The sequence below is a fragment of the Rhinopithecus bieti genome, unplaced genomic scaffold (genome assembly GCF_001698545.2).
Source record: "Rhinopithecus bieti isolate Rb0 unplaced genomic scaffold, ASM169854v2 scaffold_6380, whole genome shotgun sequence".
NCBI lineage: Eukaryota > Metazoa > Chordata > Mammalia > Primates > Cercopithecidae > Rhinopithecus > Rhinopithecus bieti.
In genome coordinates this window covers 11,018,684-11,031,113 of record NW_016806642.1, presented here as the reverse complement: position 1 = coordinate 11,031,113, position 12,430 = coordinate 11,018,684, and the positions used below count along the sequence as shown (strand labels likewise).

Below are 12,430 nucleotides of genomic sequence, written 5' to 3'. Positions count from 1 at the left end.
GCTATTTAAGAAATTGTTAACAGTAGCTACCCTAAGAATGTATCTGAGGTATCTGATAGAGGAGAGGGAGCAGGACTTTTATTTCTGAACTATATTAAAATACATTACTTTATAATTAAAATTATTTTAAATCCTCCATAAGGTGGATTATTAATAAATATTTTATTAACTTGTTCAATTTATTCACATTTCTTAACTCATTCTTTCTATAATAAGTAACTGGAAAAAAAGTGATTATATTTCCCAACCATTTTACTTTTGATTAAAACTAAGAAAAAAGATATATACTATACTGACTAAAACGTACTTTCAAAAAGGTTTATAATAGTGTAATTGTGAAACCCCAAAAGGCAAATATATTAATAGAACACGGCATGCTAGTCAATATCCATGCTACATCATTTCTTAACAAATACCATTAAAACATTTCCAAATGTTAGCAAAATAAAAAATTTTAAATTCAAGTAAATCTTAATATTTAAAGAAATATAATTCCTTAAGATCTCTGAGTATTTTAAGTTGAAAAGAATTCAAGGTACTTTACACACTACTGCACAGATATGGATATACATGTTTATATGTATATAAACAGGAATATACAAGATAAATGTATATAACAAACATAAACATGATTCATGTTTATACACATATACTTATCTATATATGCAAGATGTGTGTGTGCTTATGTGTAAAATACATATGTAACATATATATCTCTGCAGAAATAATTATTTGATGCTGAATTAGAAACACCCACAGGAATATGCCCCTCAATAGGTAATCACATTCACAATAAAAATAAAAGCTGAGATTAACAAGTATTCTTCTAAAATAATTCATAAAAATATAAAATGACTTGAAAGAATTCTAACAAACAAAAAACCCCTCTGAAAACTGGAAGATAAACATTTGAATGGACTACAAATTCGTGAATTATCTAACATGAAGTTTGTCTGGTATACAAACCAAAAGCATACTTATCTAATATTTTTAGCCTAAAACTGTTAATCAAAAGACAAAATATTTCCCTATTCAATCTCTAAGTAACATAGCTGAAGGGAATCTTTAAAGCAATATTTGATATGCAGAAATAGAAAAAGAAAATTATCCCAACAGACTAGAAAGTATTCCAAACTAAAAGTATTAAAAAGGGACTTGAGATATCTACTTTAATGTTAAGATAAGAGTGTTGAGTTTGTCTGTACTTCTCAAACCCAGTTCAAAGACCCACTAAAGTCAGATAATTTTGTTTCCAAAATGAGTATTTTATTCACATTTTTCCAATTTAGGAAAAGTAAGTAACAGGGTGACATCAGCAAGACGGAAGAATAGGATGCCCTGAACCCTCCTTCCCCACATGAACACACGGATTCAACAATAACATACAAATTGCCTTTGTGAGAAATCCTGAAACTAAAGGTGCAATGCTTCTGCACCTGCACAAATACGAAATGAACCATATCAAACCTGGTAGAAAATTGGAGACACCTTCTTGCCATAATCTGCAAGAGCAATTACGTACCCCCAATACAGCGCACCATATGATCATAAAAACACCTGCAGCTCCCCACCACTCCTTGGGTGGGAAAAAGTTGGCTTGTGTATCTAACATTCCAACTTTTTTAAGAGCTGCCCTAGGAACTTGCCAGCCTTGTAGCACTGATGGAATCTAGAACACTCTAGATGTCTAGGGGCCAGTGATAATGCAACAGAAGTTTGAGCAAGCATATAGGCAGTTGCCATGACCACTCCCTGAAGCTCAGCATGAAATGAGTTGAAGAAAAACTCCAGAGCCCAGTTTCTCCTGGGGCAGGGCTTGGGGGAAGAGGTAGATCATGTGTCCAACATTCTAACATTTCTGAGGGCTGTCCAAAGAACTGACTTCTGTCTCATCTGTCTTGTAGCACTGCTAGAACCCAGCATATGGACCAGATGAACCAGATAGGACCCTAGACACCTAGGCACCACTAAGAACAAAGACAGCAGTTTGGACTAGCATGAAGGTCTGAGAGGTTCTCGGAATCTCTGCTGTGCTGACTGATGAAGATCTTCTCCTGTACAATGACAGCCGGTAAAGGCTAAGAGGTTGCTGCTTTTTCCTAATGTGTAGATATCAACAATAAGAGTGAACAAAATAAACAGAGAAATATGTACCAAAGGATCAAGATAAATCTTCAGAAACCGACCCTAATGAAAGGGAAATACATTATTTATCTAACAAGAGAATTCAAAATAACCGTCATAAAGACACTCAATGAGGTCAGAACAATGCATGAACAAAGTGAGAATTTCAACAAAGACTCAGAAAATATAAAAAAGTACTAAACAGAAATTCTGAAGCACACTCCCAAACTACGCACTCCTGAACAGCCTATGGGTCAAGGAAAAAAAATAAAAAGAAAATGATTTTGAGACAAATGAAAATGAAAATACAATATAATAAACCTGATGGGATACAGCAAAAGCAGTTCTAAGAGTATAGTTTATAGTGATAAACACCTACATTTTAAAAAAAGAAGAAAGCAAGCAAATAAACAAACTAACTTTATACCTGTAAATCTAAAAAAAAAAAAAAAAAAAAGAACTCAGCCCAAAGTTTGCAGAAGGAAGGAAATAATAAAGATTAGAGCATAAAGAAATAAAGCAGAGAATTAAAAAAATAGAAAAAAACTAAAACTAAGAGCTTTTGGGGGAAAGATTTACAAAACTGACAAGTCTTTAGAGTAATTAAGAAAAAAAAGACTTAAATGAACAAAATCAGAAATGAAAGAGGACACATTACAACATACCATTATAACTTATACTATACAAAGGATCATAAGAGACTACTCTGAACAATTATATGCCCACAAATTGGATAAGCTAGAAGAAATGGATAAACTCCAAGAAATATATAACCCACAAAGATTGAATAATAAAGAAATAGGAAATATGAACAAATCTATAACTAATGATATTGAATCAATAATAAAAAACTTCCCAACAAAGAAAAGCCCAGAACCAGAACCAGATGACCTCACTGGTGAATGCTACCAAAAACATTTAAAGAATTAATGTCAATAACTCTCAAAGTCTTCCAAAAAATTGAGGAGGGAACACTTCCAAACTCATTTTATGAGGCCAGCATTACCCTGATACTTATGCCAAAGACACTACAAAAAAAAAAAAAAAAAATTACAGGCCAATATCCCTGATGAACATAAATGCAAAAATTCTGAACAAAATACTAGCAAACCAAATTCAAAAGCATATTAAAAGGATCACACCTCATGACCAAGGAGGATTTACTCCTGGTAATCAAGAATGGTTCAACACACAAAAATCAATTAATGTGATATACCACATTAACAGAATAAAAAAACACGTGATCATCTCAACAGATCCAGAAAAAGCACTTGACAAAATTAAACATCCTTTCATGATAAAAAACTCTCAAACACTAGAGATCGAAAAAAATTATCTCAACATAATTATAGCTATATATGAAAAGTCCACAGCTAGCATCACACTTCATAGTGAAAAACAAAAATTTTTTCCTCTAAGTCCAGGAACAAGGCAAGAATGCCCAATCTTGCCACTTCTGTTCAATATAGCACTGGAAGACCTAGCCAGGGCAATTAGGCAAGAGAAAGAAATAAAAGGCATTTAAATCAGAAAGAAAGAAGTAAAATGATTTCTGGATAATATGATCTTATAAGTAGAAAACTAAAGACTCCACACACACACACACACACACACACACACACACACACACACACAAACTCGTTAGAACTAATAAATAAATTCAGTAAAATTAGGATAGAAAAATCAGTATACAAAATCAGTTATGTTCTACGCACTAACAACAAACTATCCAAACAGGAAATTAAGAAACAATTCCACTTACAGGAACATTAAAAAGAATAAAATACTTATTAAACCAAACTAAGGAGGTGAAAGCCTTGTACACTAAAAAGTATTTTTAAAAAACCGATGAAAGAAATTAAAGACAACTCAAATAAATGGAAAGACATCCCATGTTCATGGATTGTAAGACTTAATATTGTTAAAATATCCATACCACCCAAGGTGGTCTACAGATTCAATGAGATCTCTATGGAAATCCCATTGGCACTTTCTTATAGAAACAGGAAAAAAAATCCTAAAATTCATATGGAACCACAACTAACCCCAAATCACCAAAGCAATCTTGAAAAAGAGTAAGACTAGAGGCATCATGCTTCCTGATTTCAAAATATATTACAAAGCTACAGTAATTAAAACAGTATAGTATTAGCATAAAGATAATCATTCAATGAATGAAACAGAATAGAGAGCCCAAAATTAAGCCCACACAAATACAGATCTTTGATGAGGGTACCAAAAATATACAATGGGAGGCCAGGCATGGTGGCTCATATCTGTGATCCCAGCAGTTTGGGAGGCTGAGGCACATGGATTGCTTCAGACCAGGAGTCCAAGACCAACCTGGGCAACATGGTGAAACCATCTCTACAAAAAATTAGGCAGGTGTGATGGTACACGCCTGTGGACCAAGAGGCTTAGATGGGAGGATCACCTGAGCCTGGGGAGTCGAGGCTAGAGTAAGCTGTGATCACGTCACTGCACTATAGCCTGGGTGACAGAGCAAGACCCTGTCTCAAAAGCAAACACACACACACACACACACACACACACACACACACACCCCACAATGAGGAAAGAGCAATCTCTTCAACAAATGGTGCTAGAAAAACTGAATATCCACATGCAAAAGAATGAAACTGGACCCTTATCTTACACTACACACAAAATCCAACTGAAACTGGATTAAAGATTTAAACGTAAGACCTAAAACTATAAAACTCCTAGAAGAAAATATAAGGGAAAAGTTTCATGACTTTGATGTTGGCAATGATTTTGTGAATATGATACCAAAAGCACAGGAAATGAAAGGCAAAAATAGACAAGTGGAACTACCAAAAAGCTCTGCACAGCAAAGGAAACGGAGTGAAAGGCAATCTATGGAATGGGAAAAACCATTTGTATACCAAATATCTGATAAACAGTTAATTTCTAAAATATATAAGGAATTTGTACAACTCAATATCAAAAAAAAAAAAAAAAATTCAAAAAAATGGGCAAAGGACCTCAATAGACATTTCTTCAAAAAAGACATTCAAAAGTAGGTAACAGGTATTAGAAAAAATGTTCAATATCACTAATCACCAGGGAAATGCAAAACGAAATCACAATGAAATATCACCTTACACCTGTTAGGATATCTACTATTAAAAAAACAAGAGAGATAAGTGTTGGCAAGGATGTGAAGAAACTGGAACTCTTGTACACTGTCAGTGAGAATATAAAATGGTGTGGCCTTTATGAAAAACAGTATGAAGATTACTCAAAAAATTTTTAAAAAGAACTAACATTATGATTCAGCAATCCCACTTCTGGATATTTATCCAAGAGTTGAAATAAGGATCTCAAAGGGATTTGCACTCCACATTCATTGCAGCATTATTTGCAATAGCCAAGAAGTGGAAACAACCTGAATGTTCCTCAACAAATGAACAGATTAAGAAAATGTGGTATAAACATACATCAAAATATTATGTGGCCTTAAAAAAAGAAATTCTGGGCCGGGCGCGGTGGCTCAAGCCTGTAATCCCAGCACTTTGGGAGGCCGAGACGGGCGGATCACGAGGTCAGCAGATCGAGACTATCCTGGCTAACACGGTGAAACCCCGTCTCTACTAAAAAATACAAAAAAGTAGCTGGGCGAGGTGGCGGCGCCTGTAGTCCCAGCTACTTGGGAGGCTGAGGCAGGAGAATGGTGTAAACCCGGGAGGCGGAGCTTGCAGTGAGCTGAGATCTGGCCACTGCACTCCAGCCTGGGTGACAGAGCGAGACTCCGTCTCAAAAAAAAAAAAAAAGGAAATCCTGTCATATGCAACAATATGGATAAACCTTGAGGACATTAAGCTAAGTGAAATAAGCCAGTTACAAATGGACAAATACTACATGATTCCACTTAGATGTGGTATGTATCTAAAGTAGCAAGCTTGTAGAAGTAGAGAAAAGAATAGTGTTTGTCAGGGACTGGAAGTAGGAGGAAATGAGGAGTTGCTATTCAATGGATATAAAGTCTCAGTTATGCAAAATGAATAAGATCTAGAGATCTGATATACAACATGTGCCTATAGTTAAGTATGTATTGTACAATTAAAAAGTTAAGAGGGTAGGTCTCATGTTAAATGTACTTACTAAAAAAGAGAAAAAATGTAACAAGGATAGACCAAAATAAAGACATTTTAATAATAAATAGTTTATCACAACTCTAACTCATCTGCTTCAAGAAAATTATTGAAGAAAACTAACAACTTCTTAAGCAACTGATATGGTTTGGCTGTGTCCCCACCCAAATCTCATCAACAACTGTAATCCAAATTTTAATTCCCATGTGTCGAGGGAGGGACCTGGTAGGAGGTGACTGGATCATGAGAGCAGTTTCCCCGTGCTGTTCTCGTGATACTGAGTGAGTTCTCATGGGATCTGATGATTTTATAAGGCAGTTTTCCCTGCTCTTACATACTCTCTCTCTCCTGCCACCATGTAAGACGTACCTGTTTCCCCTTCCACTATGATTGTAAGTTTTCTGAGGCCTCCCCAGCCATGCAGAACTGTGAGTCATTAAACCTCCTTCCTTTATAAATTACCCAGTTTTGGATATTTCTTTACAGCACTGTGAAAATGGACTAATACAGCAACTAATTCGGTCTAACTCATGGCTTCAATAAAATTATTGAACTGAACTAAATAACTTATTAAGCAACTGGAAGTACACAAAGAATTAGACTCTAGGTAACCTTTCCCTCTTAAAACACAACTAATAATGGCTACCACTGGCCAGAGAAATGTAAGAAAATATGTCTCAGCGAAATACTTTGGTCCTAGAACATTTTTTGAGACAGTAAACTATGATAATGGGAAGACTACAGGTTTTAGAACCAGAAATATCTGGGTTCAAAATACTAATTATTTTATTTATTAACAGTCATTTATATGACACCTCATACCAGGCACTGTTTTAAGTGTATTACAAATATTAACACATTATATTAACTCATTTAATCCTCATAATAACCTCATGAGGTAAATACTGGTAGGACCCTCACTTTACACATTAGATGAAGAAACCAAGATCCATGGTGACTACATAATTTGACAAAGCTCAAACAGCTAGTACAAGTGACAGAGCCATAATTTGAAACCAAGTAGTCTGGTGACAGAGTTTTTGCCCCAGGTCAATAATTTAGTCTCTAGGAGTCTCAGATTCATCTGTAAAACTAAATTAAAGCAGTGAATTATCAAGTTAAAATGTGATAATTCTTGCAAAGCAGCCAGTCTAGGGCTCAGAACATAGTGGACACTATTTCTACCCTTCCTTTCCCCTGGTGAGCAACCAGAGGCCTATGGTAATTGCAAGATGCTACGTTTGGTCCTAAGTGATGATGTCATGAATTTACAAGAAGGTTCTAGTACAATCCAGAGAATATAAATGTATATGAATATGCATTAATGAACATCTTGAAAAAGAATTTGCTACTATTAAATTATAAACTCAGTGGGATATATTCATAAAGAATACAATAGTATAAAAATTGTTCTTATAATTTCACCATTTCCCAATGCCAAAACAATACTAGAGAAATATGTATAAATAGATCTAGACCAAGTAAAAGCCTAACTGTACCGTTACCTGTAGCCAACGTTTTCACTAGAAATGCAAAGATGAAAAGTATCTCTGAATTTTGCTGTCTGTATTCACTAAACGCTCCAACAAAGCTCCTCTTAGCCATCACCCCCTTCCAAAGGTAAATCCTGACACTGAATGAATCTGAACCTTTTTTTAGGAAACCATTAACACCCTACACTTGTCCCAGTCATTGACACCTTATGCTTGTCCCAGTCATTGTAGCATCCTCTCCCGTATTCCACATAGACGTGTGATAGGTAAAATAATCATCTGAGACAATACTACAAAGAATTGTGGCCGGGGGAGTTGGGCTCCTACAGCTAGCAAAATACACTGAGGCTGTTATAAGATTTAAAGGGACCAAAACAGATATAAAAATGATCATTATTTTAGAGGCAATACTGCAGAAAACCAAAACTGTTTCCAGCAGGCAAATATAAGATGGAAAGCTCCCTTTCAGAAACTAATCTATCTCCACTTCGGGAGGCGGAAACCTTACTGTCTGTGAGAGCTTTGCCAAGTTACTTAACTCCTCCATCCCTCAGGTTTACCCATACCTCACAGGGTTGTTATGAAGATCAAAAGAATGAACACATGTAATACACTCAGGACAGTGCCCAACACATTAAGAATGTTATTGAAGCCGGGCGTGGTGCCTCACGCCTGTAATCCCAGCACTTTGGGAGGCCGAGGCGGGCGGATCACGAGGTCAGAAAATCGAAACCATCCTGGCTAACATGGTGAAACGCTGTCTCTACTAAAAACACAAAAAATTAGCCACGCATGGTGGCGGGCGCCTGTAGTCTCAGCTACTCGGGAGGCTGAGGCAGGAGAATAGCCTAAACCCGGGAGGCGGAGCTTGCAGTGAGCCCAGATCGCGCCACTGCACATCACGCCACTGCACTCCAGCCTGGGCTACACAGCACTCCAGCCTGGGCTACACAGCGAGACTCCGTCTCAAAATAATAAATAAAATAAAATAGAATAAAATAAAATAAAATAAAATAAAATGTTATTGATTATTATACACTACCATCATTATTGTCATCATCTACCAGAAACTAGTTCATTTCAGTCTCACATACTTCCATAGGTTCATCATTTTCCAATATTGCTGATGGCAGCACTTCTTAAAGCTCATTTTATTTTGTAACCCACTTATTCTCTAAACAACATTTTTCTAGTCAATAATTTAAAATTACTCTTTTCCAACTAAATGCAACATAATCTTGCGGTAATTTCAGCTAAGCCATTCGCAGTATTTGCCAATCCCTCACACTAAGAGAAAATTTATCAAAAATACTTCATGTACTCCAACATAGAAATGAAAGGCATATGTTGGTCATTTAATCTTGATTTTTTGCCCAAGTTTCTGCATCTTTTGATTGCCAGCATGTCAGTTCACCAATCAATAAATTAAATTTTAATAAATTTTCATGTTACTTTTTTCCCTCTATCTTAGGTAAAGTTTTATCATAAGACTTAACGGCTCAAATCATAGCAATGAAAAATCCGATGAATACACACAAGCCTATCTCATTTATCTGGGTGATAAAATTAAGTTCAAAATAATGTATGCATTATGAAACTTACTTTACAACATACCTATTAAATAAGATGGTCTCCTATCGCTTCTCGGCCTTTTGGCTAAGATCAAGTGTAAATAAGATGGTCTCCTTACTTACTGATTCTTTTCTTTCTTAAAAGAATCATTAAGCAAAGAACCTAAAACAGTAACCCAAATAAAACACAAAGATAGTCTGCTGTGATGAAAGCTCAGAATACTAACCTGAAAAACAAGAACTAAGGGTCTTCCTACTAACTAGGTATAGGTTATTAGATAAATCACTTCACATCTTTGGACTCTGGCTTTCTTATCTGTAAAATGAGAAGGTAGATTAAATTAGCTCCAATTTTCCTTCCTGCTCTAAAAGTCTATGATTCTACAAGGTACTATTTTAAATAAAGTTTAGAATTTGAAATTTTCTCATTTCTGTGAAGAAAAATAGATTTTGCTCATTACCTAATGCCCTCACTAGATGGTGCTATTGGCACAGTTATCTCAGGTTACTTGAAGAAACTAATAGGCCCTGTTTCCCAAACGGTCCACTTAACAGGCTTTGGGGATTACTCCCAGTGACTGCTTTCCAAGCCACCATAGCATATTTATTATCCCCACTCCCCTCCCATTAAACATCAATAATTCCCCCCACTTCCCCAATAACTGTGACAATCAAAAACAATCATACACAATGTCATCCAAGAAAGCTACCCCATCCCAGTTCAGAACCACCAAAAGAAACTCAGTTGTCCAAACTTAAGAAATTGTTATGAAAAAATTAAAACTGACAGTTTAGTTGCTTGTGAAAGTTTTAGAAAGTCATTTCCATAATGACTGTAAAGTGTCAAAAGTTCTTTACAGTGACAAATGAATATTCATATCCCAAAAAATCAAATACTTAACAGGACATCTTTTGTCAGCTGATGACTGAACAGCTTGCTGTTCTATGCTTAATTCACATGTTGGTCCTACCAGTCATTACTAATTCTATATTAATCATTCTGATAATTTATATAATGATAAATTAGATGCCTTCCAAATGAAAATTAAAAGAACTCCTATAAAAATGTAAATATGCACAATAAAATCACTCATAGCCAATAGCAGAGGAGCAGCAGAGAACCCCAGGGAAAGTAGGCTGCCTACTTTGAAAGAGGCTTCATGAGTAACATCATTTTTGTGAATTTTGCATATTGAAATCTCATAAATCCAATGGGACTGCACATGATCAATAAAACCATCTCTCAGAAATAGTTCCCATTAACCAAGCTCACAAGATTGACATAAAATCAGAATGCAAACTTCTTAATTTACAGAGATAACTACAGCTGCCCAAACCAGCAAGAGCACAAGCATCTCTGTCCTTGGGTTAGCATTTTCTCTCCCTTTTAGGCATGCTACACAGGAAGCCAGGCTATAATCAAAAGGTTGCCTAGGAAGGAGAAAATGAGGAAAAGGAGGATTATGTTGACATGATTTGAATGCTACAATGGCAAGAAGTCAAGGGAGCCTGATGCATCAGGGTCCAAAAAAAGGATACAAGCCACAAATAAGAATCAAGTCCAGGAGGCGGTTCCAAGATGGCCGAATAGGAACAGCTCCAGTCTACAGCTCCCAGGGCAAGCTACGCAGAAGAGAGGTGATTTCTGCATTTCCAACTGAGGTACCAAGTTCATCTCACTGGGGTTTGTTGGACAGTGGGTGCAGGACAGTGGGTGCAGCGCACTGAGCATGAGCCAAAGCAGGCGAGGCATCGCCTCACCCAGGAAGTGCAAGAGGTCAGGGAATTCCCTTTCCTAGCCAAGTGAAACTGTGACAGACTGCACCTGGAAACTCGGATCATTCCCACCTTAATACTGCGTTTTTGCAAGGGTCTTAGCAAAGGGCATACCAGGAGATTATATCCTGCGTCTGGCTCAGAGGGTCCCACACCCACAGAGCCTGGCTCATTGCTAGCACAGCAGTCTGACATCAAACTGCAAGGCAGCAGCCAGGCTGGGGGAGGGGGGCCCGCCATTGCTGAGGCTTGAGTAGGTAAACAAAGCGGCTGGGAAGCTCCAACCTGGTGGAACCCACCACAGCTCAAGGAGGCCTGCCTGCCTCTGTAGAATCCACCTCTGGGGACAGGGCATAGCCAAACAAAAGACAGCAGAAACCTCTGCAGACTTAAATGTCTCTGTCTGACAGCTTTCAAGAGAGTGGTGGTTCTCCCAGAACAGAGTTTGAGATCTGAGAACGGACACACTGCCTCCTCAAGTGGGTCCCTGACCCCCAAGTAGCCTAACTGGGAGGTACCCACCAGTAGGGGCAGACTGACACCTCACACGGGCAGGTACCCCTCTGAGATGAAACTTCCAGAGGAATAATCAGGCAGCAACATTTGCTGTTCAGCAATGTTGGCTGTTCTGCAGCCTCTGCTGCTGCTACCCAGGCAAACAGTGTCTGGAGTGGACCTCCAACAAACTCCAACAGACCTGCAGCTGAGGGTCCTGACTGTTCAAAGGAAATCTAACAAACAAAAAGGACATCCACACCAAAACCCCATCCGTATGTCACCATCATCAAAGACCAAAGGTAGATAAAACCGCAAAGATGGGGAAAAAACAGAGCAGAAAAGCTGAAAATTCTAAAAATCAGAGCGCCTCTCCCGCTCCAAAGGAACGCAGCTCCTCGCCAGCAACAGAACAAAGCTGAACGGAGAATGACTTTGACAAGTTGAGAGAAGAAGGCTTCAGACGATCAAACTTCTTCAAACTAAAGGATGAAGTTCAAACCCATTGCAAAGAAGCTAAAAACCTTGGAAAAAGACTAGATGAATGGCTAACTAGAATAACCAATGTAGAGAAGTCCTTAAATGACCTGATGGAGCTGAAAACCATGGCACGAGAACTACGTGACGAATGCACAAGCTTCAGTAGCCGATTTGATCAATGGGAAGAAAGGGTATCAGTGATTGAAGATGAAATGAATGAAATGAAGTGAGAAGAGAAGTTTAGAGAAAAAAGAGTAAAAAGAAACGAACAAAGCCTCCAAGAAATATGGGACTACATGAAAAGACCAAATCTACGTCTGATTGGTGTACCTGAAAGTGACGGGGAGAATGGAACCAAGTTGGAAAACACTCTGCA

At 37.4% G+C, this 12,430-nt stretch overlaps 1 protein-coding gene across 3 annotated transcripts in view; it reads right to left on the bottom strand.

Annotated features, from left to right (window-relative positions):
* Positions 1–12,430, bottom strand: part of OMA1 (OMA1 zinc metallopeptidase) — a 66,735-nt gene that overhangs the window by 19,945 nt on the left and 34,360 nt on the right. The window lies entirely within an intron of this gene.